General features: G+C 42.8%; 1 long non-coding RNA gene across 1 annotated transcript; it reads right to left on the bottom strand.

The window, feature by feature from the left end:
- Positions 1-3011: 3011 nt before the first annotated feature.
- Positions 3012-5582, bottom strand: LOC125740385 (uncharacterized). The gene is made up of 2 exons (XR_007397610.1): positions 5527-5582; positions 3012-3195 (listed from the first exon to the last, which is right to left on the bottom strand). It is a non-coding gene; the product is annotated as an uncharacterized LOC125740385 (long non-coding RNA).
- Between the last annotated feature and the right edge of the window lie 619 nt (positions 5583-6201).

The raw sequence follows: 6201 nt of genomic DNA, 5'->3' as shown, positions 1-6201 counted from the left end.
CATGCGCCCAGAGAATCACCAGGACAGAACTGCCGCCCTGCATAAGTCCCCGGGGCCTTATGGCCGGGACTGAGAAGCCGAGGAGAAGCTTCTACCCCCAGGCCAGTAGGATCATTAACATCACAGATTAAAAGCTAAAATATGCTATAACTACAATCTGTACTTTAAACATTTCTACATATTTTTTATACATTTTCATCTTTACTTTTTATATACCTTTTATTGTTATATTTTCTTATTATCTTTCTGTAGTTTCAGTTAATTCACGTTGTTTAATTTTGATGTCCTTTTACTAGTGTGTTTATTACACCGACTGGAGTAACGACAATTTCATTTCGCTGCCAGTGTACCACTACATTTGTACGACAAATAAAAATCTTGAATTTATTGTGTTACCCCCATCACATTATTTAATGTGTTCCTCATGAATTTCATTGTTTTCCTCAAAATAAACACGTATTCCAATTTTGGTTCTTGCAACACATTTCCAAAAAAGTTGGGACAGGAGCGATTTAGGGCCAGTAGTGAGGTAAATTGGTTAAATAATGATGTGATTTGAAACAAGTGATGTCAACAGGTGATTGTAATTATGATTTGGTACAAAAGCAGCACAAATACGTGAGAAAATTATTGAAATGTTTAAAAACAATGTTCCTCAAAGAACGACAGGAAGAGATTTGGATATTTCACTTTCATCAGTGCATACCATAATTAAAAGATTGAAGGAATCTGAAGCAATTTCAGTGCGTAAAGGACAAGGAAGCAAGCCTAAGTTGAACTACCGTGATCTCCGATCCCTCAGCATCCCACTGCATCAAGAATCGTCATTCATCTATAAGCGATATGACCACATATGACTACTTTGGCAAACCTTTGTCAAGTACCACAATACGTAGTTACATCCACAAATGCCAGTTAAAATTGTACTGTGCCGAAAGCAAGCCCCATCTTAACAGTGTCCAGAAGCGCCGTCGGCTTCTCTGGGCTCAGAACGCATCTGAGTTGGACCATCACACAGTGAAAACGTGTACTGTGGTCAGATGAATCAGTATTTCAGGTATTTTTTTGTGAGAAATGGATGCCGTGTGCTCCAGACCAAAGAAGAAAAGGATCACCCAGACTGTTACCAGCAATAAGTCCAAAAGCCAGGGTCTGTCATGGTATGGGGTTGTGTCAGTGCCCTTGGCAAAGGTAACTTGCAGTTCTGTGATGGCACCATTAATGCTGAAAAGTACATAGAGATTTTGGAGCACAATATGTCACCTTAAAGAAGACATTTTTTCCAGGGACGCCCATGCATTTTTCAACAAACAATGCGAAACCACATTCTGCACACATTACAAAGTCCTGGCTGAGGAAGAGGGTATGGGTACTTGACTGCCTGCAGTCCCGACCTGTCTCCAATAGAGAATGTGTGGTTCATTTTGAAGCGCAATATGTGACAACGAAGACCCCGTACTGTTGTCCGCTTTAAGACTTGTTTGCAGGAAGAATGGGACAAAATTACACCTGAAACACTACATCACTTGGTGTCTTCAGTCCCTAAATGTCTTTTAAGTGTTGTGAAATGGCGACATTACAAAGTACTAAATGCTTTACTGTCCCAACTTTTTTTGAAATGTGTTCTAAGAACCAAAATTGGAATACGTCTTTGAAAAAGAACAATGAAATTCACGAGGAACACATTAAATAATGTGCTGTTGTATTGTTTTCAATGTAATACAGGTCAAAGATAATTTAACAAAGTGCTGTTTTCAGTTTGATTTTCATTTTACATACCATCCCAACTTTTTCTGATTTGGGGTTGTAAAATGTGAACACAAAAGCTTTTTTTGTGTGAACATTATAAAACAGATTAATTCGTATTAAACAATTTCAAAGACATAGACATCTAATATGTGTGTGTCTGTGAGAGAGAGCATTTCAATTAATGCCTATAGTTCAATATTTGTTATATGTGCTGAATTTCATGGTCATCATTTTGGAAAAAAAGCTACCTAAACCATACGGGACTTAGAAACGGGTTAAAACTGACAGGACGATACCAGATATCAAATTGTATAGTTAGGATGAATGTACTGTTAAACATCAGCACCATTGGAGGAGTCATGCATGGTGAGGCAGGGGGATATCTGTACATTAATGGGCGATGCATTACTGGGGATCTTTGGCGCCACCTTTTGACCAGTTACAGTCGTCATCAACATTAAAAAAACATTTCCATTTCCACTGCGTGAAAAAACAAATTGCACCCTATTTATAGAGTGGGAGACTACTTTTTGCAAGGATTTATATCTCCTGAAATTGCTTCTTCACAGATAAGCACCAGAATGTTCTTTTCCCAGATGGTAGTAGGGACAAAATCTCCTACCACTGATAATTCTGACCATACACAAATTTTTATTTTTCTGCGTCTTGCGATTTTACCGTATCAAAAATAACCAGTAAATCCTATTATTATCCTGCTACCCCCACTCTACCAAAACTCATGAAATGATATGATACATTTGGAGGAGGAAGATTTCTAATTGATCCTTTATACCCACCAACCAGACCAGTATAAGAAGCTGTATGATGTAAAGCCTCTTTAAATGGGAACAGACTACTTCCGTTTATTGTAATAAGTATCTCATAAATTTGACTTTACACTTTTGCATGGTATTGATAGATTTTGAAAGTTAATTACTTAACACAATTGTTATTAAAATTGTTCATTATACAACCTGAATGTCTCAAGGTAGCACATTAGTACAAAAGACGCTGTATGATGTATTATTGTAGCAGTCAGATGTTATTTTAACCAATGTACAGGTTTACCTTTAATTTAATTCTACAAACATAATCAAAGTCACTTGTGAAAAAGACATTTAGTCATTTACTAAGGCAGATACAACCTGTGGAAGCACAGCTAAAAGCATACCATCACCCATTATAGAGTGACCCATTGTCTTTGTAACTGAGTAATCACAACTAAGTGCAATTTACTATAATGAAACTGTACACAGAAACTGTAAAGGCAAAGGTAATTTATTATGATGAAATGCTTCCAAAATGCCCAGTGTGCTTCAGCGTTTCTCCTTTTCTCCAGTCGTCGACAGGTCCTGTGTTTATTAGGTGATCTGTGATGTAGGAGATCCTGAGAATGACTGCTGCTCCAAGGATGATTGGCAGGTGGCTTTTCCCAGGAACAGCGGGCTGGAGATGTAAAGGTGGGATGGAGAAAATAAAGTGTAGGGGAATACAGAGTACAAACAACCATAAGAAACACACGGCCCATGGCCATATGTCCACAAGACAACCACCCGCCCAACCCGAGAGGGAGCCCACGAGGGACTAAGGGGGGCCCAACCCCTGTAAAAGGAGGTCCGCATAGGGGGGACAGACAGCGAGCCCCCCAGTCCCTCCCGCAAGCCCTCCACCGAGGGAAGCGGGTCCAGGGCCAAAGGGCCCCATCAACCGGGAACACTCCCTTGGCGGACGGTCCCCCCAGCCCGCTCCCCGGCAGGACGGATCACCGCCCACTGTTGCGACCCGGCACGTCCCCCCCCTCCCCGACACTGCAGGATGATCTAAGGGAGACCCATACAAACAAAGTGCACCCCCCCCCCCCCCCACCACCCAGGAGCGGACCTGCGTCAACCGGGGAGCGGCAGACCCCCCGCCCAGCCCAGACCGAACCCTACAATTCGCCTAGAAGGGCTCAGAGCATCCCTAGATACCCCGGACCGCCTGCCAGGGCCCCACCACGGCGCAGCAGAGCCAAGGACCACCCAGCCCGCAGCCCACAAGAGGAGACGGCCCACACCGGCCAGGGCCGTCTTCTACCTGCCGGGCCACCCCACACGCGCAGGGCCAGAGACAGAGAGTTAGGGGGGACCTCTCAGCCCCCACTGATTCCCCGTCCCATGTTAATGTGAAGTGTGCATGTACATGTGTGAGAGACTTGTGTGTTTATGTCTACAATACATTAAAATTAGTGGGTGCAGTTCGAGTATGAGGGCCCCACCACTGGCAGATGGCAGAGTCCCCCATCCCCCTCCCTGCACCCCAAGGCCCTAATGTAGCATGGACTGTGTATATAACTAAAGTGCAAAAAGCAGGTGAACAGTCGAGGCACGGGCACCCCACCACTGGCAGACGGCAGAACCCCACCTGCCTAAACCCACCTCCTCAGCCCTAGTGTCATGTGCTGTCTAATGTGCAAGTAAAACCTCCCCACTGCCCCTCAAAGCTCTAGTGTTGTATGAAATGTGGTGTCCGGCCCAGGAGAGCAATAAGGGCGTGCAGGAGTGGGCCCCCCCGGCACCGGGGCCAGATCCCCGACTGGCCCCGATTAGTCCTCATCCCCGACCCCACACAACCGGCAGGGGCGGCCAACCGAGGGGGTTCAGGGGCGCCACATTAACAATTATTAATAAACATTCCACTATACATCTCAAAATTTATCACACTTAATTCATTATCTTTGATACTGTTTCAAACATTTAATGTTCCCCAAACAGCAGCAGAAGAACAACAGCTTCATCTTCCTTGTATTTTGGCTCTTCTCTGTGTCAAGAGCTCTACAAGCTCAACTTTAATATTAATTTTCCACCACTTCTACATCTTCTATCTATACCAGACCCACATCTATCTCTACACCGCCAGTTTCCTCTCTGAAGAGTCTCAGAAACAATGCCAGCATTGCCTATCACTCTCACACCCTCACCTCCCTTACACCAGTCCGTCACACCTCCCAGTCCCCCCATAACCTCCCCAGCCTGGACAGTGGGGGGTGTCGCTGGTGAGCACTCCTCCAAACCTTTCCTCTCTCCCCAGTCGATCACCTCGTCCCACAGGTCCCAGGCTCCCCAGTGCTGGTCGTTGGTCCAGGAAACAGCTTTCGGAATTTTCATTCTGGTTAACATAATTAACTAGCCGTCTGTGATACTCTCAAAGCCAAACTAGACACTGTATTTTCAACGTACTCCAGACATTTGCTAAATGCTATTCACCAAGAATGCCTATGGAAAGGGATGGAGCCTTCATTGGCTGCTCGTGGCATCGAGGCTACTCCGATAGAAGCGGCCAAATTGCTAAAACTGTTTCACAACCTATACAGTAACGCTGGCGAAATCAGGACGCTACTTCGGTACGTTATAACATCGCCATGGTAATGAACCCAGCAAACGGTTAATCTTACTTCAACAACATGGGACATTTAAAAAGTAAACGTATAGGGGCTCTTTTCAGAATAACATCTTCAGATGAAACGCATTACGACAGACCGGATGAGTAAAACCAATCATATCAACCATAAGGCTTGTTGTTTTTAAGTTTAACACAATTATTTTCTCTTACAATTTAAATATAAACAATCACATTACGAAAAATGGCCACAGCATCTACAGTTTAAGCTACTAATTTTAAATATATTTCAATTATATTTTGCGGCAATATTTGCATGAACTATATCACGACATACAATGAAATATATAATTAACTATGCTAACAAAACATAATCTGAAGAAATAGCAAGAAACATACGAAGAGATGCTTCTCACCGCTGCGCCATTGCTCTGTCAGAAAGTTTATGTTCAAACTGCACTGATTTTGTTTCTATGGAAACCAGCGAAATTTTTCATTGGTCGAAAGGATGAAGATGTGTACTGATGCCATTTTCAACGAATGAAAACGAGAATTAATTGTCAGGGCGGGACGAATTTGAAGGTGAACCAATCAATAGTAGTATGTTTAGCTCGTGCTTGTTCTGGCTGGGCGTGATTGGATTTGTTGATCTAACCGCCTTCAAGCCCGTAAACCATGTATCTACTTGTCAATGGGAAACCACGCAGTTCTGTCTATAAATACTGACTGTAATTTTTTTATTTCACAATGTCTTTGCTATGCAGTATTACGGTAATGCGTAATACCGCGATGTTTGGGGTGCCCCGCTGTTTTTTTTCCATAGCTGACGAACGCAATTAGCATTTTAGCCACGTTGGTAGGTACGCTTTTGAGAAAGAACACTATAGTTCTTGTTATTCACATTCTGTGTCCTGGTGTTTTTAATTTCTCATAATGTGAACAATGATATGTCATATACAAGTTTTTTGAGAGACTAAATTTTGGTTTGATTTATAATTTATTTAATGGTAAATAAAGTGCTTATATAGCCATTTTAGAATTAGTGCAGTCTTTCGTTTAGAATTAGCGCAATAT

This window comes from Brienomyrus brachyistius, chromosome 4 (genome assembly GCF_023856365.1).
Source record: "Brienomyrus brachyistius isolate T26 chromosome 4, BBRACH_0.4, whole genome shotgun sequence".
In the NCBI taxonomy this organism is placed as follows: Eukaryota; Metazoa; Chordata; class Actinopteri; order Osteoglossiformes; family Mormyridae; genus Brienomyrus; species Brienomyrus brachyistius.
The sequence above is the reverse complement of the archived record's forward strand: the minus strand, read 5'-3'. Positions and strand labels throughout refer to the sequence as shown.